This window comes from Pseudophryne corroboree, chromosome 2 (assembly GCF_028390025.1).
Source record: "Pseudophryne corroboree isolate aPseCor3 chromosome 2, aPseCor3.hap2, whole genome shotgun sequence".
In the NCBI taxonomy this organism is placed as follows: Eukaryota; Metazoa; Chordata; class Amphibia; order Anura; family Myobatrachidae; genus Pseudophryne; species Pseudophryne corroboree.
Window position 1 is genome coordinate 457,221,936 of NC_086445.1, and position 25,463 is coordinate 457,247,398.

At 42.8% G+C, this 25,463-nt stretch overlaps 1 protein-coding gene across 6 annotated transcripts in view; it reads left to right on the forward strand.

The window, feature by feature from the left end:
- Positions 1–25,463, forward strand: part of AUTS2 (activator of transcription and developmental regulator AUTS2) — a 1,933,147-nt gene that overhangs the window by 128,864 nt on the left and 1,778,820 nt on the right. The window contains exon 1 of one of the 6 annotated variants that reach the window (XM_063953754.1): positions 20,443–20,492. The exons of the other annotated variants lie outside the window; for them this stretch is intronic. The gene's annotated coding sequence lies outside the window, so the exon portion shown is untranslated. Of the gene's footprint in view, positions 1–20,442; positions 20,493–25,463 lie in introns of those variants that run through there. 6 annotated transcript variants of the gene reach the window in all.

A 25,463-nucleotide genomic window follows, 5' to 3' on the forward strand; every position in this document is an offset into this window, starting at 1 on the left:
GGGATCAAAATTACCCCCAAATTCTATGATTTAAGCTGTTTTTTAGGGTTTTTTGAAAAAAACACCCGAATCCAAAACACACCCGAATCCGACAAAAAAAATTCGGTGAGGTTTTGCCAAAACGCGGTCGAACCCAAAACACGGCCGCGGAACCGAACCCAAAACCAAAACACAAAACCCGAAAAATTTCAGGCGCTCATCTCTAATATATATATATATATATATATATATATACATACATACAGTGCCTTGCTAAAGTATTCAACCCCTTGGCTTTTTACCTATTTTGTTACATTACACCCTGTAACTACATTTTTTTAAATCTGAATTTTATGTGATGGTTAGGCACAAAATAGTCTAAGTTGGTGAAGTGAAATGAGAAAAAATTATTTAAAAAATTAATTTTTTAAAAATAAAAATTTGAAAATTGGCATGTGCATATGTATTCACCCCCTTTGCTATAAAGCCCCTCAAAGGTTCTGGTGCAACCAATTATCTTCAGAAGTCACATAATGTGAAATGAAGTCCACCTGTGTGCACTCTAAGAGTCACATGATCTGTTAGTATAAACACACCTTTTCTGAAAGGCCCCAGAGGCTGCAACACCACTAAGCAAGAGACATCACACCATGAAGACCAATGAGCTCCCCAAATAAGCCAGGGACAAAGTTGTTGAGAAGTACAAGTCAGGGTTGGGTTATAAAAAAATATCCAAATCTTTGATGATCCCCCGGAGCACCATCAAATCCATTATCTTCAAATGGAAAGAACACGGTACCACAACAAACCTGCCGAGAGGGCCGGCCACTAAAACTCACAGACCGGGCAAGGAGGGCATTAATTAGAGAGGCAGCACAGAGACCAAAGGTAACCCTGAAGGAGCTGCAGAGTTCCGCAGCAGAGACTGGTGTATCTGGACATGTGACCACAATAAGCCGTATACTCCATAGAGCTGGGCTTTATGGAAAAGTGGCCAAAAAAAAGCCATTACTTAGTGGTGAAAATAAGAAGACACGTTTTGAGTTTGCCAAAAGGCATGTAGACGACTCACCCAAATGTATGGAGGAAGGTGCTCTAGTCAGATGAGACTAAAATTTCACTTTTTGGCCTCCAAGGAAAACGCTATGTCTGGCGCAAACCCAACACATCCCATCACCCCAAGAACACCATCCCCACAGTGAGACATGGTGGTGGTGGCAACATCATGCTGTGGGGATGTTTTTCAGCAGCAGGGACTGGTAAACTGTTTCGAGTCGAGGGAAAGATGGATGATGCTAAATACTGGGATATTCTTGACCAAAACCTGTTTCAGTCTGCCTGTGATTTGAGACTGGGACAGAGGTTCACCTTCCAGCAGGACAATGACCCTAAGCATACTGCTAAAGCAACACTCGAGTGGTTTAAGGGGAAACATTTAAATGTGTTGGAATGGCCTAGTCAAAGCCCAGATCTCAATCCAATTGAGAATCTGTGGTCAGACTTGAAGATTGCTGTTCACAAGCGGAAACCATCCAATATGAAGGAGCTGGAGCAGTTTTGCCTTGAGGAATGGGCAAAAATCCCAGTGGCAAGATGTGGCAAACTCATAGAGACTTATCCAAAGCGACTTGCAGCTGTAATTGCCACAAAAGGTGGCTGTACAAAGTACTGACTTTAGGGGGGTGAATAGTTATGCACGTTGAAGTTTTCTGTTATTTTGTACTGTTTATTGTTTGTTTCACAATAAATAAAAAAATCTTCAAAGTTGTAGGCATGTTCTGTGAATGAAATGATGCAAACCTTCAAACAATCCATTTTAATTCCTGGTCGCGAGGCAACAAAACATGAAAAATGCAAAGGGGGTGAATACTTTAGCAAGGCACTGTATATATGTGTGTGTGTGTGTGTGTGTGTGTGTGTGTGTGTGTGTGTGTATATATATATATATATATATATAAATAAAATCAATTAGTGTACTGTAAAGAGAACATAAACATGCTTTCCACAGGTATGACTATTGATAGGAAATACTTGCTGAAATTAATTTACACCTGGTTTTGTTTGTGTTGAGGAGGAAATCACTGTTTAGCATGTACAGTAAGTGCACCCTGGTTCACTTTCCAAGAAGCAGCTGAGATAAGAGTAGCAGATGTCTCATTGTTGATAAAGTAAAGCTCATTACTATCGGAGATATACATGCAAGGACACTGCTTCCTGTCCTTGTCATAGTAGTCCTACATGTGTATTACTTTACATTTTTAGATAAGCTAATCATATTTTTATATATTTAGCATGTTCTATTTTATTCTGTATTAAAATCTTTTTAAAACATATTGCACATAGTTTTAGTGAATTGTTACACTCAGTCTGTAGTCTGGCATGTTCCTCTGCAGGTAGGTTCCTGCATCCTTCAGATATTGGACATCAGATCCAGCAGGATTTACAATCTGGCTGTCTTCTTTGAGACATTCCCTGGTGGTGACAACCAGCGACAGCTGCAGTGCCGACTACAGTACCTAGTGCAGGGGGGAGTCGCCAAGCACATATTACCATACTGTACATGTGTAGATGTATGTAATATATGTGCTTGCAGTGTATCGGATCGGCAGCGGCACTGTGTACCATAGCCGCTGTTGTGAACCCGGGACTCAACATTAGGCTTCACTCTTCTAAGCCCGCCCCAAGACTCCTATGAAAGCAGCAAATAAGATTCTGGGTGTGGGCTTAGGAGAGCAAAGCCTAATGCCGAGTACCGGATTCACCACAGCGGCTATGGTACACAGCGCCGTTTTCTATATAATATATATAACACACACACATTCACACACACTATATTTGTTTTCCCTCTTTAAGGAGGTGGGAGCACCAAACTCCAACTTGCCTCCCGGCCACTGGGATGGACATGCCCCTGTGGCAGACTGTCTATCAGACTCCTCCATTACAGCTACTTTAAAGACCATGGGAACACTTCCTTGGACCTTCTGCAAGTCAAACATGAGTATAAGTGCTTATTGGTATTTTTCTCAGCAGCTGATCTGAGTCGGCTCGATAACCCTAAAACAATCCTGGGCCTAGGTAATCTGTACACACCCCCAATCCCAACCCCCCCATATTGGAAACCCTAATGGTATCATCACCAGTGTTCTAGCTCCCACTGCTCCTGAATTATCAAACCTGAAAAATGTTTAGGAGATATACAGAAGATATATAGCAGTGTTCATTTTAAGAAGGATTTTCAATTCTCAAGTCTTAGTCGCTTAGTTAAAACTGTTGTTGGTGTATAGTCACATTTTAGTCTTTGTCTTTTGCTTCATTTTAGTCTTTTGCTTCATTTTAGTCAAAATTTAGTCAGTGGATCTCAGTTTTCATTTTAGTCTAATATTGGTCAATGTTTTAGTCATAACTTTTGCAAACAGTTTAATGAAATTGTAATGGATTTTGCTGAAGAACATTTCTCTAAATTTGCCTTGATAAATTTGCATACCTTTAACTGTGTTTAGTAATCTAGGCTCAGTAAACTGAGAATGTGTTACATACAGAGTCTGACTTACCATCGTGCTCTCATATATAATGTACAAATTAATGCCTTAAGCTTGTTAGAACAAAGAAGTGCAATACACAATCCTATTTTCTTCACAGCAGGTCATAATTATTTTCTGCAAATATCTAGAAATAAACTGCAGTCGACAAAAACTTTTGGTCAAAGTTTTCATCGACAAAATTGACAATGTATAGAAAAAGGTATCACAATAAAGATTATATAGAAGGAGGTATACAGAAGGAGGTATACAGGATATATATAGAAGGTATGGCATTTAATTAGCCATGCAGTGGCGTATCTATAATGGGTGCAGTGTGTGCGATGCACATGGGCCCCTGGGTCCAGAGGGGGCCCACACCACACACACTGCACCCATTTCTTTTATATACGTACCTTTCTGGTATCCTGGTGTGGGTACCCTCCTCTCCCGAGTTCCGTACTCGGGAGAAACAGCAGTGCCAGAGTTTACAGCGCATGCGCAGGTCTCCAGAAAAATGCCAGCTGTGCCATTTTTTTGGAGACTTGCGCATGCGCTGCAGACTCTGGCACTGTGCCAGAGTCTCTAGTGCTCAGACAGCGCATTGGCGGCTACGGGATGGGAGAGGAAGGGGCCCACACCCGGAGACTGCACACGGGTCCCCTCCTCTCTAGAAATGCACCTGCAGCCATGACATATAATATCTCTTATTTTCATGATGTATTCTCATGCATTTGCTGTGCTAGACAGTACAAAATCAATCTTTGTAGTGCTATGTGCCTCCATTTGCCCAAGTGTGCTTAGATTTCTGCCAAACTACACAGAGCTAGATGTTTGTGCACATCATTAAAATAAATGACACTACCCATTATCCTGAAGTAAAGCCACAGAGACATAGGGCCTAATTCAGCATGGGTCACAATTGAGATTTATCTCAATTTGGTCAATTATCGAAAGACTGAGCATGTGCTGCGTACGCAATGCGCATACGCCAGAGCCGCATTGTGTTTGCACTGCATTCGCAATATTAAAGTGATTGGCAGTAAGTGAGCATTTTGGGGTGGTAACATGACATTTTGTGGGAGTGATGGCAAAACGCAGGGGTGTCATGGGCGTTTGGCGGCAGGTCACTGACGTCATATGTGATCACTTGCTTGCAACAGCATGTGCAGATTGGTGGATGCTCTAGTTTGGCGCAGATTGAATTTACCCCTTCGATGTTCCTGCTACGCGCGCCACACTATTTTATTCTCCCTCCAGGTGGGTCGTGGACCCCCACGAGGGAGAATAAGTGTCGGTTTGCCGGCTGTCGGGCTCCCGGCGCCGGTATGCTGGTCGCCGGGAGCCCGACCGCCGGCATACTTAAGACCACCCCAATTAAAGATACACCATTGCAGACTTTATATGCATCCAAATAAATAAATTAATTAGTTAGCCTTAGATGGAAACCAGTGGAGACAGTGGCAGATATTACAGCTTGGTCAAATGCAAATCTTTTTTTGTGATTTCATTTGTGAAAGCCATATATATGGGTAACCACAGTGGTTTTGTATTCGGATGACTTGAGCAATGCATTTTTATATCTTGCATAATTATCATTGTTATTGTGTTAAATAAACCAATACAGTTGTTTGGGCAATGAATAGGTATCTATTAGAATAAATAAAAGCAGTTAGAAATTATTTACTAACATTTGCCTATTTGGCAGTGAGGTGCTGTTTTAGTATTTGGTGATAAATTCAATTTAATTAAACAACTGAAGATAGCAGGGAGTAAAATGACACTGCAGAAGGGAAATCATTTATGTTAATCTTGATAATGTTACAGTTAAGATGTATTGTCCTTTGCCATCATTTCTTGATGCAGTATTTGGATACTTAACAATAAAGCAAGCGATAAATACTGTAGTTGACAAAGCATCACAATGCATTTTCTAAACTAGGTAATAATTATACAACTTCCTGACTGAAGACAAGCAAAACACTATTATAAACCAAAACAAAACACAGCTACAGTATGCCTCTAATTTGAATGCACTACATTGCCAGGCAGATTGAGCAATCCCGTCTTGTGTATACTGTATAGCCCAGTACTCACGGGCCGATCAAGGAGAGATGCGTGCTGAGCGAACCGCTCAGCACACATCTCTCCTGCCGCTCAGCACAGCGCGATCTGTGCTGAGCGTGCGGGGGGAGACGGGGGGGCCGCTCACTTCACCCAGCGGGTGAGGTGAGCGACCCGCTAGATTGGCCTGCATGCAGGCCAATCTAGCAGCGGCGATAGCGATGTGCGGGGCCGCGCATCGCTATCGCCGAGGGGGCTACACACGGAGCGATCCTGCCGATATTCTAAGCAATCTAGTCAGATTGCTTAGAATATCGCTCCGTGAGTACCCCCCTTATGTCTATAGCTGGGTACACATTTGTACAATCATGCTTTCGAGACAATTTTACTTTCAAGGGCCCTACACACATGCCGATTTGTGTTAAAAGATATGAACGATCTCGTTCATAAATGAACGAGAACTCGTTCATATCTTTCAGTGTGGAGGCTCCAGTGATGAACGATGCGCGGCCCCGCGCTCGTTCATCGCTGGTCCCCCGTCGGCTGTGCATGCAGGCCAATATGGACGATCTCGTCCATATTTGCCTGCACTTCAATGGAGCCGCGTGACGGGGGGAGTGAAGAAACTTCACTCCCCCCGTCACTGCCCCCCCCCCCCCGCCGCCGGGTCGCCCGTCGGCCGTATCCGCCGTCGGGCAGCTCGGCGGCGGATCGGCCAATGTGTAGGGCCTATCAGTTATACAGAGCTGGCCCTAACCAATATGATGCCCTAGGCAAGATTTTGGCTGGTGCCCCCTAGCACCACCGCTGGTTCCGCCTCTGACCTTGCACCTCTTTCCCAGCACCATCACCCCTCACCGATAGCAGTCCTTATTTTGGTGTTTGTACCTCCTATATTTTAAATAGGAACAGTTTGAACATTTGGCGCATAGCCCAAAAAGGGGTGTGTTTTTGCTGGCAAGGGGCATGGCCACACAATAATACCCCCAATTCCAATTACGCCACACAGTAATGCAACTTCATTCACATTTGATCATGCGATAGTGTTCATAATTCATATTACATCCCACAGTAATATCACTTTACATTATAAACGTTACTACTCACGGTAGAGCCCCTTATTCACATTACATCACACCCTATTGCTCTTTATTCACATTAGACGACACAGTAGTGCCCTTTCTATACGCAACGCCACATAGTAGAGCACCTTATACACATAATGCCACACATTAGTAATGCAGTTATACACATAATTCCACACAGTAATGCCCCTTACACATATGAGACATATTATTAATGTCCTTATAAACATAATGCGCCTTACACATTATGACAACCTTTATTAATGCCCTTTTACACATAATGTCCCTTACACATAAGCCGCACATTATTAATGCCCTTATACACATAATGACACACATAGTGCCCCTTACACATTTGCTGCACATTATTAGTGCCCCTATACACATAATGACACACATACAGTAGTACCCTTTTACACATATGCCACACATTATTAATGCCCTTATACACATAATGACACGCATAGTGCCCCTTACACATATGCCGCACATTATTAATGCCCTTATACACATAATGACACGCATAGTGCTCCTTACACATATGTTGCACATTATTAATGCATTTTTACATGACACACATAATGCTCCTTACACATATTCCGAACACTACTGCACAACCAACCTACTCACATACACACAGCACTCACACTGCAACTAACACTGTGACCTCTGCCTCTGCTTGGATACAGATGTGTCCTCATAAATATTGCCTCAATGCTAACATCTGGCACCTTTTTTTAATGAAAAAACTTTGCATTGCTATGTGGCTAGGATGCACAAGCAGCTTCTACTGATTAAAATGATATGCAGCATGCCTATATACTGTGTGAGACTGTGGTTGTATCTGCATATGAAATGCTACACAAAGAATATAGGCATGCCACATATCATTTTAATCAGCAGAAGCTGCTGATGCCCCTGGGCATATCAAATGCCCTAGGCAATTGCCTAGTTTGCCTATGCCTATGGCCGGCTCTGCAGTTATACTAATGTTTGGAAGAAACAATTAGTTCGTACACACCTTTACTATCTTAACTCACGTTCTATGACCCTCACCTGTCTAAAGTGTCTTCTGAAAAGATTGAGACTCCGTACTCCGTACAAACTCTACAGATTTCTGGCTACGCTGCTGCCAGATGTAAACACAATTAGCAAAGTGGGATGGAAAAGGGTTAAACTTAACAGCATATAAATATAGGAACGCCAGGGGTGGGGTATCTGGCATATACTAATTACCTGTGTCAGGGCTTGTTGCAGGGTCCCAGGTATGCCCCACCCCCTTCTTACTTGTCAGCAGCAGTGGCCTCTCACCCCAGCCCAGCACTGAGCAGAATCAGTTTCGTCACCCTGCACGATGTGTGGGGAAAAACTATCCTACTGATTCCCCCATTGGATCTGCCCCTGGGTTGAAAAATGGGAGTTTTTCACTATTTTTTTCCTGTTTTTCACTATTGGGAGGAGGGGGGCTATCCAATTGGGATGTAGTTATGTGACCGGCAGTCAGCAGACCGCCGATCACAATACTGGCACCTACATCTTGGACCTTCACTATTCTTACGGTCGGCATGCTGACCAACAGGGACTATTCCCACTCGTGGGTGTACACCCATAGAGGCGGAATATTTATTTATTACCAGTTATTTATATAGCGCACACATATTCCACAGTGCTTTACAGAGAATAATTGGCCATTCACATCAGTCCCTGCCCCAATGGAGCTTACAATCTATATTCCCTTCCACATGTACACACACACACATTCACATTAGGGTTAATTTTGTTGGGATCCAATTAACCTACCAGTATATTTTTGGATTGTGGGAGGAAACCGGAATACCCGGAGGAAACCTATGTAAGTAAGGGGAGAATATACAATCTCCACAGAGTTAGGGTCATGGTGGGAATCGAACCCATGACCTCAGTTCTGTGAGGCAGTAATGCTAACCATTACACCATCCATACTGCCCACTCGTGGCGAGCGCAGCTTGCCACAGAGCTCGCAAGGGGTTTTGTTGCGCTTGCCCCCTCCCCCACCGGGCATCTAAATGCCGGGATCCCGCCGTAGGTATTGTCACTGGCAGTCTCCTGACCGCCAGTCACACATACCCAACTCATCCAATTATCCCCCATTTTTTCAACCGAAAAGAAAATCAATTTTTTGGGTGAGAATACATAGAATCTGTGATAACTTCACGAACCTATGTGTTTTCGCTGCCTAATGTTTTTTAAAAAGCCTAAATATTGGGCATTTTTTGTTTGGAGCCTGCTGAGGCACAGAAAAAAAATCCCCTGATAATAGCTGCCATGGCTGCCATTTTGAGGCTAATTGTATAGCCCAGGGGGATCAATAAAAATAAAAAAATCAAGATTTTCATATTCTACAAATCTTGCAGTATAGAGATTCTATGTATAATCTGTAAAATAAAATTGACATAAAAATTTGTGTGATTTTTTTGAATGACAATAGATATTAAAAGCATGCAATAATTACCTAGACAATACACATGTAGTGTGCTAATAACAGAAGAAGAAGTAAAAAATGTTTTTATTTATATAGCGCTCTTTCTCCAATAGGACTCAAGCAAAGCTACAGGGTATAAACTGACTGTACTGACTCAATACAGATTTGTCAATATATTTTGTACTTCATATAATACATGTAGCTTCTGAATGAGGTGTATAGGGTGTTTGCATTTTTATATAAGAGTCTGTTACAATATATTTGTACATACAGTACCATGCTTAAAAACGAGTGACAGTTTATTTAGAAAGATAACCTATATTTACATGTATTGAACAATGGCACAATCTCAGTGTCATATACACATGTAAACAACGATAAAATTATGATTCTTTTTAAACACAGTGCTGTATTTTATGTGTTGATGTTGGTACATTTTAACAAGAGCACGTAGTAAACCAGATAAGAGATTTGATTATGCACGCCCACAAAGACCAGAGCCGGATTAAGGGAAGGGGGGTCCCGTGCCCCCCTTTCCAAAAGGGCCCCCTGCCACACTACAGATCGGATCTCTCTTCCTGTACTCCCGTCCGCACTGCAGCGGCGGCTGTACAAACAGGACAGCTGAGCGACGGTTCAGCTGTCCAATAACGTATGAGTGAAGTAGGCTGCCCCAATGGCTGCTTCATTCATACATGATTGGAGAGCTGAGCCGTCGCTCAGCTGTCTGTGCGGTTGGCGGGGACGGGAGCTCAGTTCGATCGTTGGCTGGTATGTGACCCCCCCCTGCCCTCCTGCTCTCTTGAATAGGGGCCCCTCTGTTTTAAGTACCCCGGGCCCCCCATGGACTTAATCTGGCTCTGACAAAGACAGAACTGCTACTGAAGGACCACTGGCAAACGATGAAAGTGAATACACACTTCAAATTTTGTATGATATTGTACTATCGAATCTGATGAATATTAGGAAGACCAAATACCTGATCTTCAGTTTTATTACGATAGAATATGATCAGAGGTGCATCCATACTCTTAAAATACTGTATCTCATGAACATAAGGATCGAAAAACTAACTGATGATTGTACAGGTGTGTACCCAGGTTATGTCTTCGTGCCTAGTTTCGTGCTCAGTTTTGGAACACTGGACACGTGCCTAGGGGTGGCACTTGGATGCTTGTGTTGGTACTGTCACCCCACAAAGTACCAATAACTGCAAAATATTTCCACTGTACTGTATCATATGCCATCTTGAATGGAGTGTAAACTGGTAGGACATGCACATACTTACGCTGTAAGATGGTTTACTTAGTAAATATATATATTTTTTATTATTCTATTAAATTGGCTATCATCAAATGAGGGCCTATAACCAATCAATAAACATAATAAAAATAGGCAGACAGGGAGCGCCCGTTACTGCCCCTGCCTATGCATACCTCCCAACTGTCCTGATTTTCATGGGACAGTTACTTTTTTGGGGACTGTCCCGCTGTCCCACCTGTGGGCAGCAGTGTCCCGCGGTTGGGGGGGGGGGGGCAGTTGGGAGGTTTACAGTCACACGCTGCTCTGCTGTAGATGGAGACAGAGGGACTGGGGGCATGCCAGCAGCTGGCCAGTGCTGGAGAAAGCAGTCTGTCTGTTATCCTGATATTTCTGGCCACAGGATTTCAAAGGGCAATATTATTAAATGCAAAACTGCTTACAAAACTTGTACTGTACAATAAAAACGCTGAAGAGGTGTATTATAGGTAAGCTTGACATTGCTTCACAAATTCATAGACATACAATGGTCTTCATGTAACATTTTAAGCCATTTTCTGGAAAAATATTGCTTGAATTGCAGCAGTAAGGTTTCTTTCTTAGAACATTGCAGACATAAATTACAGTGAACAAGATATAAAGTTTATAAGCCCCACACATAAGTACATATGAAACTGATATACTGTACTGTATGAACAGCCAATATATTATGAAATGCATGTTGTAATTAAAGCTGTTATACTGTAGCTGTATAGTTTCTTAAAAATTTACTTGTTTTTATTTCTATTGGTAAGTATACAACGTTCATGAGTACTAATAAGTATGAAGCTCCCATGTACTGGCTGGATTACGCACACAATGCTCCTGTGACATTTCTATGACTACAGGAAACGGGTATCCGTTTGGATGGTCGGCCATGTTATGGTCGACAGTCATTAGGTCAACTACTATTGGTCGACATTGACATGGTCGACATGGACACATGGTCGACACATGAAAATTGTCGACACATGACAAGTTCGACATGATTTTTCAATTTTTTTTTGAGGGGGTCACTTTTCCATACTTTACGATATACGTGGACTACGATTGGGAATGGTAATCTGTGCCGAGCGCAGCGGGGCACCTTGCCCGAAGCATGGCGAGCGAATGCGGTGCACTAACTGGGGTTCCCTGTCACTCTACGCAGAAAACGACACCACAAAAGTAAAAAAAAGATCATGCCGACCTTTTCACGTGTCGACCATTTGACAACCTAATGACTGTCGACCATAACATGGTCGACCATTCATACCGGAACCCAGCATACGGTACAATCTTTCATTATACCAGGTGGAAGACACAGGGTCTACTGGTTAAATGGAGAAAAGCCCTATGCCTGGTGTTTCTGGCAGAATGAATAGTGTTCTCCACTAAGTGGCAATAAAAACCAAGTCTGGACTGCCAGTCGTGGGGTGCATGCAGGGTCTATCACTGAGATTTTCTTACAGCAGCTGCTGGCTTTGGCATTCGTTCACTAGAGCAGCGTGAATAGATGCTGTGCATATGCGCACAGCATCTATTCCCCGGCAGAGATGGGCAGAGGGAATGGCCAGCAGCTCACTGAGTGCTGTTCATGCCCCCATAGTGATGAAAATGGGGTGGTGGTTTGCAATCGCAGCACTTGCCATGAGGCCACACCCCCTACCTGAGAGGCCACATCCCCCAACCCATGAAGCCACACCCCCAATTCTGGCCGCATCTCTCCATGGAAGACATAAAAGTTGGGAGGTATGAGTTATGGTTAGTTTGCACGTCAGTACAAAACCGTATGGTCGACATGCAGACTTATGGCAAGGTCAGCATTTTAATGTTAACACTGTGAATTTGGATATTTGACATGTCAACCTCCCGTCTATGTCAACATTGATTGTCGACAGTTTGTAACACACCTGTTGATATTCTGTGGCTGCAATGTAAGTCATTAACTATACTCTGCAAACAGGATATCACTGTTGAACCTGCATGCCAGGAACATCTTAATAAAAGTCAAATGTATCAATTCTTAGATTTTCTCTGTCTTGAAAAGCAGACAAATCAATAAAAGGCAATCAGCAGGCTGCACAGGGGAGGGCATTAACAGATTTTAGATGAAGTATTCTGTTCTTTGTGTATTCGTCCCTCCATGAGACAAATACACAAAGAAACAACTGTACTGAAACAGGTAAAACTAATAAAACAACAAAATCCTTGTACCTTAATCATTCACTAAGCAGAGACAAATCTAACAACTGTTTGGTAATGTAGTCACTTGCTTAGAAAAAAATGCAGTTGAATTAAAATATGAATATGCATTGCTGAAAATGAAGGAAAACACTCAATGGGTCAGTAAAGCAAAGATGTTGCAAACCTTCAAACACGTGCATTAATGTTGTAAGATGTACTGGTAATATGACAGACTCATCACCTTCTTTACAATTACTTGTGGAGATGGATTCCTAAACATGTGTTAGATACTTCAGAGTATTAGAGTGCCATGGGTCTCTCAATACAAAATCTGAGCAAGCACCATATCCAATAAACCATACACATACCTAAAGCAGCACTCTCCAACCCCCACCTCCAGCATCACATAAGCATATTACCCAAAAATGTTTACATACCAACAAAACCTTCCCCCTTCCTACATCACATGTATCACATCACACCGTATTCCCCACCGTCCTGTATACATTTCTGCCGCTCAGGTGGCTGCCTAGGACGCCATTGGTTAATAGGCAACTAAATAACTGAATATAATGTCAGTCATCCAGTTTTGAAATGCCCCTGCAGTGCCCCCACATGGAGTATCAACCAATAACATGAAGGAGAAGCAGCCAGCAGCTTCTTACAATACATGTGAATTTGCTGGCTGCTCGTCTTCCACATCACTGTTACTGACTGCTGGACGTGTGGTATTGGTATTTGGCGATGATATGACCGCTTCCGGTTGCGGGGAGAGGATATAGTCATTATTTCACTGCGAATAGTGGCAAGAAGAGTTAAGACTTGACAGCCTTTTATGCAATCATACTGTACTTCTATAGGCCTAATAATCCCTCTGCATAAGCATGTTTGATAGGAAAGATAAGCAGCATTATGTCAATTCCAGTGGCCCACTGCCCCCACTGCCCGGCTCCCAGAAAAGTGGACAGACCACAAAGGTTGTGTATAAGAGAAACCTCTAGGAGCTACAATTCTACAAGTAATTATCTTGATGCATATTTTACAGCATTTTACATGAATTATTAGGACAAAATAAGACCGCCACTTATCTGATCAAACCCTATTGCAACAACTTTTGTACCGTTGTACATCTCATTTGGAGGTTTGTGAATTTGACTATAGAGAAAATTGCTGTATACATACATAGAGACATACATACATATATACATACAGACATGCATACTGTACATAGGGTCATTCAGATCTATTCGTTGCTGTGCGTTTCGCACAGCATGCGATCAGATCCGAACTGTGCATGCATCTGAGCTGCACTGCGCTTGTGCATCACATAGCTGCAACGGGCATCAGCGCCATGTGACAGGATTGTACGAAGGATCCATTCACACGGGCGTTTGCAAGGAGATTGACAGGTAGAGGCGTTTGTGGGTGGCAACTGACCATTTTCAGGGAGTGTCCGGAAAAACGCAGGCGGGATCAAGTGTTTTCAGAGAGGGTGCCTGACGTCAGCTCCGGCCCCGATAAGCCTCATGTGATTGCAGCGGCTGAGTAAGTCCTGGGCTGCGCAGAGACTGCACAAAATCAGTTTGTACAGCTCTGCTACACATGCGGTCGCACACTTGCACAGATAAATTACACTCCCCCTGTAGGCGGCGACTATCTGATCGCAGGACTGCAAAAATTTGGATCTTCTGTGGTTAAGCAAACTACACAGCTTTTATCTCCTATGAGAAAGGGAATGAAGTAATTGATACAGCAATTATAGTACTTATCATTTAACAACTAGCACAGCTAGGAATCAGACTAAATTCATTGTGTTATAGTGTAAAGGATAAACAGTTGTTACGCTCTCCAATACATGGCAACATTCCCAAAACATCACTTGGCAGAGTTTTGGCCATTTTAGGTGGTGACACGTAGCTTAAGAGGCCACGCCCCTTCTGTAGACTGCGAAAATGAGGACTGTTGTGAGATAGCCAGGTACAGTAAATGGGCCAAAAATAAATGACACAATCCATGCTGTGAATGACACCAGCAGGCATTTTCATGGGCTTTATACCTCTACAGGTTGCAGTGCCTGCATGAAAAGTATTTCAACCACTTTCAATTCACTTGAAGAAAGGAATAGCACAGGACAGTAAATACTGTATGTGATATGCGTGATGTTAAACCCTATCATTATATCACAGAGATCCCTAATGTTTTTACCGTAAAAGGTATCATGCCGTTTCTCCCAGACTGCGTTGCAAATCCAAACTACTATTTACATGCTGTCGTAACAAGCAGGTACTAAACTGTAATCATTGTTGTTAGCACGTCTCATCCATGGCAGTTTTGTGAGCTGTTTGTCAGTGTAGTAGATAGAAGATTCCGGAATGCTGCAATTTAGGTATAAACACTATATTTTTCTATTGCATAACTTTGCTTTAAAATTGAGTAAATAATGTTCTTTGGTATTATATTCTGAACACTATTTATGAGATATAATTACATACAAGGAATCTGCTTTTCAAAAAATAGAAAATGAAAACCCCCACTGTGGGCGTTCTTTCTTGTTTTCAGTGAAGCCTGAATACCTGTTAGGGTTCCACCCACCCATCCTCGCTATATTAATGGACTTGCCATGCTCCGCTTTATCAAGTTCCCCTCCCACTACCGCTGCTCTGTTCTTGCAAAGAAACCAAATGCGCTTTTCCATTATAGGATCAGCACTTCCATTTCCAGTTGCATCATCACTGCTAATCACATGGAATCTGGGACTTTGGAGGGATTCCAAGGAGATCCAAAGGACTTCTGTGTACTGGGTGGGGGTTCCAATAGGTTTTTGGTTGAATGACCAGAGAATGGGATATATTCATTGATAAGCGGTGACAGAAAAAAATGTATATTGCCGCTTATTGCAGCAATATAAAATCTTCCATTACCCCAGTTTAACTAGAAAAGTTTTCTGATACTGACAGCAGCGTTAAGAGGACTCTTACCGCTTTGCCAGACAGTCTTGAAATCTTCTGTACATTCGATGCACCCATTACACAGTGAACCTGAAAAACTTAAAATGAATACATAAAAATAAAAAAATAATAATAATTAATAGTTTTACTTTCGGGAAAAATTCAAATAATATTACTGACTGGAGATCATAATTTTGACACCAGGAGGTCGACATTCATGAAGTTGACATAGTTAATATGTCAACATAAACTGCGACATCTGGAAAATGTCAACATTGACATACTGTACTGTCGACATATGCAGTGTTAATATTATCAAAGTATAGAGATTGCATTAGGGATAGGGTTACTGTTAGGGTTATACTTGGTATTACAATTAGGCTTAGCATTTGGGTTAGGGTTAGTTTTAGGGTTAGGGTTAGGGATAGCGTTAGGGTTAGGGTTACTGTTAGGGTTAGGATTTCTGTTAGAATTAATGTTATGGTTAGGATTATTGCCAGGGTTAGCATTTAGGTTAGGGTTAGTTTTAGAGTTAGGGATACCATTAGGCTTAGGGTTACTGTTAGGGTATACTTGGTATTACAATTAGGCTTAGCATTTGGGTTAGGGTTAGTTTTAGAGTTAGGGATACAGTTGGGCTTAGGGTTACTGTTAGGGTTAGGATTTCTGTTAGGATTAATGTTATGGTTAGGATAACTGTTAGGGTTAGACTTGGTATTACAATTAGTCTTAGCGTTTGGGTTAGGGTTAGCTTTAGGGTTAGGGATACTGTTAGGGTTAAGATTACTGTTAGGCTTATGGTTACTAATATGGTTAGCATTACTGTAAGTGTTAGACTTGGTATTACAATTAGGCTTAGCATTTGAGTTAGGGTTAACTTTAGAGTTACGGATAGCCCTAGTAAAGAAACACTGTCAACATTTCAACATTTTTGACATCACTATTGACATGCTGAATGTCGACATCCCCATGTTGCCCCGTATGAATATCAACATCTGAATGAAGACGTTACACACCAAACCAGATTTAGGGCTTTTCACCCTATTATAAAGACACCTCTTAACTGTTTTTTCCCCAGATAATATTCAAGACAATCGTGAATAGGAATTCTTCAAGCACCTAATCCCTACTGAAATATTGGACATTTTTTATCTTTATATTACAGTTAAGAGATCTTATTGATGATGCTTATTTTTTATCTTCAGAAAAGACAATATAAATGTTGGTACAATATATATATATATATATATATATATATATATATAGTACAATATAAGTGACTGCAATAACTGCAGAAAATAACTGTACAAACATCACAGACAGTTTTCAAGATGAAGTACCATCACATTGCTAGTTAGTGCTTATGAATTAATATTTATGAATTATTAATTACAAAAATAGCAATTTGTCAATTGCAAGTGTAGTTGACATTTGGTCTTGTCAGCAGGGAAATTGTGTTTTTACAGTTGCAGTGTGCATCACCATGGGCAGAAATGCATGAGCACTGCTCAGACAACTACATAACCAGTACAGGTGAGTATCCCATATCCAAATATTCCGAAACACAGAATATTCAAAAATACTGAATTTTTTTTTATTGAAACTGAGATAGTGAAACCTTTGTTTTCTAATGGCTCAATGTATACAATTGTGTGTATGTTCACAAACTTTGTTTAATGCACAAAGTTATTAAAAATATTGACTAACATGACCTTCAGGCTGTGTGTATAAGGTGTACAGAAACATAAATGCATTCTGTGCTTAAACTTAGGTCCTATCACCATGATATCTCATTATGGTATGCAATTATTCCAAAATACTTCTGCTCCCAAACAATTTGGATATGGCATACTCAACCTGTATGTATAAGCATCCCATTTGGAATTGTTACATAGGTTTGCGATTATATGGAACAAAATACATAACACAAAGAAAATAATATTAATCTCAATCATTAATCTATAGGGATATTTGCACCTACAGTTGCTGATGCCCAGTATTTCATAGGGTGGTCAGTAGCTTTACACATGTTGGGGATATTTATGAAAATTAATGTACAGGCAAATGTGCAGTAAAGTGCTAAAAACCATTGTGATAAATAGGTTTTTGTGCACTTATTTAGTTCTTTTTAGATAATATAAAGAATGGTCTGATTATTTGATATGGGGTACAGCATTTTTGCGCAGATTATCAAGCCTTGGAGAGTGATAAATTGCACAGTGATAAAGTACCAACCAATCAGCTCCTAATTGTCATGTTACAGGCTAGGTTTGCAAAATGGCAGTTAGGAGCTGATTGGTTTGTACTTTATCACCATGCAATTTATCACTCACCAAGGCTTGATAAATCTGGGCTTTTTTGTTCAAAATGACTGTTTCACCAGGCTAAATACCCTAATGTGCATAAAACAAGATCCAGGGCTTATGCACCCAGCAGTTTAACAAGGAAAGGTTTTGTTTGGGACATAGAGTATAGATGAGACCCATGTTAAGAAAAATACCCTAATATACCTATTTCACCGCTCATTGATCATGAAGCATTAAACTAATAATTGTTTCAAAGAAGCTGGTAATAAAGTACATAACAGCAACATTAGGAATCCAGAAATTGGGACATAGACATGTCTTTCTGGAGTGTGGGGGCATGCGTATCACTTCTGAGTGGTAGGCCACCTGCCTCCCTACAAAATAACAGTCGTCGGTGCACGCAGTAAGGGAATACCTCTCAACACCCTGCAAATCAAAATGAACATCCTGACCAGGGGTCAGTAGGACAGTCCGCTTCATAACTAAAACCGGGATAGTTGGGAGGTACTGTATGGCAATTACAGTTACTGTCAGCATGGCTATCTCTCGCAGGAACATGGGTCTCTGAAGGATTCTTGCCCTAGCAGATGATAGTAGTAAACATATTACTAGGATACCCAGGTCCACTGAGTAATATTACAGCATATTAGCACTTTCACACAAATAACCCGGTATCAACCTGGCATATAGCCAGATCGACACGGGTCACTGTGCTGTGTGAAAGGGCACATGGCGAATTCCTGGGTCACCTGACCCGGTAATTCAACCCAGGAGTAAAGCAGTGCTATTCCCGGGTTGAATACCGGGTCAGTGGTAGTGTGAATGGGTTGGCGGGTCGATGTGACCCAGGACTCGTTCTCTGCATAGGGAGAGGTGACACAGAGATGAGCTCATCTCCAGCATCACCTCTGCCCCCGCCCCCGATGATGCTGCAGTCCCAATTCCTGTATAGCGACCCGGTAATATGCTGGGTCAGAATGGCAGGGTGTTGGGTCAAATGCCAGGTCCCACCCGTTAAGGACACTTTTCCAATTACCAGGTTGGACCCAGCATTTGCGATGTGAAAGGGGTATATGGCTACATCTTGGAGGCCGTGTTCACATTCTGACTGCATAAACTATTCCCTGTAGAGTTAATACCTTGTACTGTCCCCTTTGGACACCTGAGACCTGGCAGTGTCATGGATTGTTCTCAATCATTGTCTGGAAAGCATGATTGATCCACCCCCATGCTTAACAGTTGGACAGAGGTTCTTTTCATTAAATTCTGTGCTTTTCCTTCTCCAAACGTACCTTTGCTCAATTCGGCCAAAAATTTCTATTTTAACCTCATCGGTCCACAGAAATTTATTCCAAAATGCATCAGGCTTGTCTATATGTTCATTTGCAAACTTCAAACGCTGATTTTTGTGGTGAGGACGTAGAAGAGGTTTTCTTCTGATGACTCTTCCATGAAGACCATATTTGTACAAGTTTCTCTTTATAGTGGAATAGTGTACCACAACTCCAGTGTCTGCCAGATCTTCCTGGAGGGATCGTGCAGTCAAACGTGGATTTTGACTTGCTTTTCTCACAATCCTGCGAGCTGTTCTGTCTGATATTTTTCTTGGTCTTCCAGATATTACTTTAATTTCCACTGTTCCTGATGACTGCCATTTCTTAATTACATTCCAAACAGAGGATATGGGCATCTGATAACACTTTGCTATCTTCTTATAGCCTTCTTCTGCTTTGTGAGCGTCAACTATGCTCAGTTTCAGTGTTCTACACAACTGCTTAGAGGAACCCATGGTGCTGATTGCTGGAGCAAGGTCAGATGAGTCTGGGCTTTTAAAACCTTTGAGATTGACATCACCTGGTCTTTCCAGATGATGACTGAGAACAATCCATGACACTGCCAGGTCTCAGCTGTCCAAAGGGGGCAGTACAAGGTATTAACTCTGCAGGGTGTGTGTGTGTGTGTGTGTGTAGGACTGCTAGAGGCAATCAGGGAAAAGTTCATAATAGTGCTACTTACTGTAACTAAAGCAGCCTGGCTCTATAAATGTACTCACTATCTTTTATATCCTGAAGATGCTTATAGGTAAGATGACAAACTCTTGTAAGTCAGCAGACTCATGCACATGTGCACAATAGGAGGCAGGCTATCAAATTAGACAGGGTAGCATAATATGTAAAGAAAATTGTTTTACATCAGTTATCATTCCTTTAACTTGCCTACTGTATACCGGCCATCCAGTATTCCGGCACAATTACAAGGCTATGATTTAAACAGTAAACCCAGAAGAGCTGTAGTTGCTGTCATCTGCTTTTCAATTACTGATTCCATTAGAATTAGGGTTGGCGCTTCAGTAAAGAGGCAGAGATTGAAATATTGACAGAAACACCGATGGAGAACCATCAATGTGAGATTTTACACTAAACAACATGTGCAGATCTGTTACCCTGTTAGCCAGGGTTGAGAAGTAGCTAATTACAGGCACCTGTCAGTTTGTTCTAAAAGAGTTTCAGACACAAGAAGCATTGCTTCTGATGGTGGACAAGCTGCCCAGGTGATAGGTCAGAGTGGCTCCTGTTAGGGTCCAAGACCTTAGGGTCTGCTGAAGAATTGTGTTTTATGTATTTGAAGATTCTGTGAACAGTGTTTGGCTGCAAAGAACTAACCTGGTACGTGAATCCTGCAATTGCCTGTAAACTGCCTGTGGTAAGAATAAATCTTATCTTGAATTTTACTCTGGTCTATGTGATTCCTCTCATTCTGCAGTTTTGGGATAGCTTTCCTTTAAAGTCCAATTTATTCTAATCCCAATATTATTGACGCATTATAAAATAATGTTTCACTTTAACCTTTAACTTGAACCAGTGTTTTGCTATTGGGCAGAATTTCTTGTATAAACTCCACATTCTATTCTGATGGCATTATTAGCATTCCTCGTCTAACAATTAATTACTTGACCAGAATGGAATGCACAGATAACTTTGATTAGCCAAGCAGATGGAAGTCATTTTAATCTGTTTTCAAGAGTTGAAAAAATTAGTTTTGACCTGTATCTCCATATGTGCTTGTGAGACGTAGAAAAAACATACATTGTTGCTTACTGTTCTAGACGTAACAAGTGTGTGTATGTGTGTGTGTGTGTGTGTGTGTGTGTGTGTGTGTGTGTGTGTGTGAGTGTGTGTGTGAGGAGGGGGTGGCGGGGGGGGGGTGTACTCTGTGAATTCCAAAGGTGAGAATATGAAGATACATAGATTGCGTACAGCATGGAAAATGGAAATAGGGTCTTGTTCTGAAGAAAATTAAGAGTGCACTTCATTACATGTTTACTGTATGTATGTATGTATGTATGTATGTATGTTTGTTGGTACAGTACGTATGTATGTATGTACTGTATGTATGTATGTATGTCGGTACAGTACATATGTATGTACTGTATGTATGTATGTATGTATGTATGTATGTGTGTTGGTACAGTATGTATGTATGTTGGTACAGTACGTATGTATGTTGGTACAGTACGTATGTATGTACTGTATGTATGTTGGTACAGTACGTATGTATGTACTGTATGTATGTATGTATGTGTGTGTGTTGGTACAGTACGTATGTATGTTGGTACAGTACGTATGTATGTTGGTACAGTACGTATGTATGTATGTATGTATGTATGTATGTATGTATGTATGTCATGCATGAAAGTTTGTAACTTCATAAGGTTGCCTGGATGCTAGATAAATAAATAGTACTAACTTTTAAACTTCCTCTCCTCTTCTTGTCCTTCTATTCTCTCTTCCTGCTGACTTCCCTCTCTAGGGGAGATTTAGCAAAGCTTGGGGCATGAAAGTGGAGAGCTAAAGTACCAACTAATCAGCTCATGTTATTTTTCAAACACTGTAAAATAACAGCTAGTGACTGACTGGTTCGTACTTTATCTCTCTCCACTCTATCTCGCTCCAAGCTTTGATAAATCTTCCCCACAGTGTATTTTTTCATTTTCATGAGTGTACCAGTCACTACTATTCCTTTACTTAGGAGCATCGTAACAAGAATTATAATTAAGATCAGTATCTCCCAGCCATACTGATAAATAAAGCAATAAACTGGAGAAAATGTAACATCTTAATGATAATTTACTTTTCAATATTAGACTTTCTGATATATTCTCCCACATAATGATATGCAAGCCTGAATGACTGCACAAGGGGAATAGATGATGTCTGGGTGCACAGCACATGTACACGTAGAGCCAGGTCTGGAGACAGGTGGGGGGCATATGTACAGGGCCCCAAGGACCAGATGGGCCCCAAGGATAACCCACTTAGTGCCCAGCAGAAATGTGAGCTGTCTTGTCCAAATAGGGCAGGCGATGTGGGCGCAGCCTCAGAAAGACAGGAACCTCTCACACACAGTGACCGTGTGACGTAAGTGTGCGCCTGCTTTTCTGGGTCCAGCTCTGTTGGAGGCAGCTATGGGAAATGGCAGCAGCTTCACTGGCCAGGATTCCATTGCCCTGTGCCGACCGCTTCTAGTGGGTTGTGAGGGGTGCATGGTACCTGCTGTGCGGTGTTTGGGTCTGGATACTGGGTAGTGCAGCACAGGTGAGTCTCTCCCCGGGGTAAGAGTGGATTGGTGAGGGGATACAGGGCTTTGGGATAGGGTGGGGGAGCTGGGACTGAAGCATGGAGTCATCAGGGAGAGACAGGCTGTGGGGGGTTTGGGGGAGGAAGGAGAGATTATACATATTTATATATGTGTAAAGATAAATATATATATATACTGTATATTTATTAACAGTTTATTATATAGCACAGCAAATTCCATTGCCCTATAACATATATATATATATATATATATATATAAAAATCTGAGGGGGCCCCAGAGTTATCACTGTACCGGGCCCCAAGACTTCTATTGCCGGCCCTGCGTACAGTTGCACCATCTGTAAATACTGTAGTGTGGCTGCATTGCTGCCCCCTGAGCACCAATGCTACTCCACCTAGTGCCAGGAGCAGGGTGCGAAATAAGAAAGCTGGGGCAATAGAGAAGGTGCCACTTCAAGGTTGGCATCTCGTGATGACCGTATTCACTTGAGTTCCACCTCTGCACACTTGCCTTTTCTCACTGAGCTTCTGGTAGATTTCTGGAAGAGCAGAGCATCCCCACATATTTAGCCCTGTTCCCTGGTCATGCAAACTAGGGGCCTGATTCACTATCATTGTGAGAATGCATGCACTGAGCGATTATCGGCAGACTGCGCATGCACTGCGAATGCATTGCACATGCACGAAGGTCAAAATGTAATCGCTCTGCGTTTGCAGCCTAAGTGCAAATCAATCGCAATTTGATTGGCAAGAAGTGACCCTTTGTGGGTGACATTACATTTGTGTGGAGTGGTTGCGAAAACGCAGGTGTGCCATGGCCATTTTCGGGGGCGTGTATCTGATGTCATCTGCGAACGATGCAATGAAAAACATGACGCCCGGTTCGACTGCACTCTCATTATTTTGAGTAGGCACTGGTCAGCCCCAGCCAGGCCCGCCATCAAGGGGGGACAGTGGCTACTCCAGTCCCGGGCCCGGGTGGTTGTAGTGTGGATCAGGGGGCCAGGTCAGCTGCCTGCCTGCGCATCGGCAGGCAGCCACGGAAGAACAGAGGCTGAGCTGCGGCCAGCGGTCATATTCTTAATACAAAGCCGGCCGTGAGCCAATCGGAGCTCACGGACCGGCAGCCAATCGGGAGCTGCCATTCGCTCTGTATTAAGAATATGACTACGGCTAAGTCTCTCCGCGGCTGCCTGCCGATGCGCAGGCAGGCAGCTGACCTAGCCCGCTGATCCGCACTACAACCACCCAGACCCCTCAAAAGCTAGTTTGGGGAATGAAGGGAAGGGGGAAGATCGTACGGTGGGGGGGGGGGGTGTGGTAAGGTGAACGCAGGCGTATCCAGGCGTTTAGGGGGCAGATGCCTGACGTTATATCCGTGACCTTCATCGCTGGATCTGTCGCACTGGGTAAGTAGCTGCAGGGCTGGTCTTGTTTTGCTTGAAACTTTTTTAGCATAGCAGGGCTGCACAAGTGAGCGCAGCCCTGCTATGCTAAAATACACTCCCCCATAGGCAGCGTCTAGTTGATCGCACGAGCAGCAAAAAGTTGCTATGTGCGATCAACTCGGAATGACCACCTTACTCTCCAGCGGCGGCGGTGGGGTCAATCTGAAATGAAGCGCCAGTTCATTAGCCAGTCAGGAGCTGCGGCTGCCGGTCCACGAGCTCCGATTGGCTAGCAAACCGGTGCCTTATTCAGATTGACCCCGCCGCTGATGGAGAGTGAGACCGGGCATCAAAGAGAATTGAGGGGCAGGAGAGGCGCTGCGCTCTCCTCCCCTCACACAAAACAAAGCCAGCGGGATGCAGTATGGTGGACGGCCCAGCTGTACGGCGTACCGGCTGGGAATTTCTTACCGGTACGCCGTACCGTCATACTTGCATCGCTGATGTTACCACTCTGTGAAGTTTTCATCCAAATCCATCCAGTGGAAGGCCCAGAACAGGCTCCCCGGGTCAAAGTTTTGGCCAGCGTACACTAATGAGAGGTCCAACTGAGGTCCCAACCCCTGATTATGTCTTCTGGGATCCAATGTTGCCACTCTGTGAAGTTTTTATCCAAATCAATCTAGTGGCAAGCCCAGAACAGGCTCCCCGGGTCAAAGTTCTGGCCAGCGTACACTAACGGGAGGTCCGACTGGGACCCTAACCCCCTAGAATGTCTTCTGAGATCCAATGATACCACTCTATGAAGTTTTCTTCCAAATACATCCAGTGGAAGGCCCAGAACAGGTTCCCTGGGTCATAGTTATGCCCAGTGCACAGTGAGGTTCAAATGGGACAAAAAAAACCCTAATACCATGACAGGATCCAACTGGACCACCTCACATTGGTTTCATTCATTGGACCACCTTGCATTGGCAGGGGTGTCCAAATGCATAACCGGACAGACAACCAAATAGAAACATGAATTTTATATATAAGAACTTATAGACCAATAGATACAGTAGATGGTATATAGGTGGTCATTCCGAGTTGACTGCTAGCTGCTTTCGTTCGGAGCGCAACGATTAGGCAAAAAAACGGCACTTCTGCGCATGCATATGGGGCGCAATGCGTACGCGTGATGTACTTTCACAAAAGCAGAAGTGTTTCACACAAGGTCTAGCGACTCTTTTCAGTCGCACTGCTCGCCGCAGAGTGATTGACATGAAGTGGGCATTTCTGGGAGGTAACTGACCGATTTCGGGGAGTGTGTGGAGAAACGCAGGCGTGTCAGATACAAACGCAGGCATGCTGGGGGAAACAAAGGCGTGTCTGGCCGAACGCAGTATGTGTTCATGACGTCAAAACAGGAACTAAATAGTCTGAAGTGATCGCTAGGTAGGAGTAGGTCTGGTGCTGCTCAGAAACTACACAATTTTTTTTTTTGTAGCAGTGCTGCGAACCTTTCGTTCGCACTTCTGCTAAGCTAAAATACACTCCCAGAGGGCGGCGGCTTAGCGTTTGCACGGCTGCTAAAAGCAGCTAGCGAGCGAACAACTCGGAATGAGGGCATAGATACAATAGATCCAGATGTATCCACGCTCATCCAACC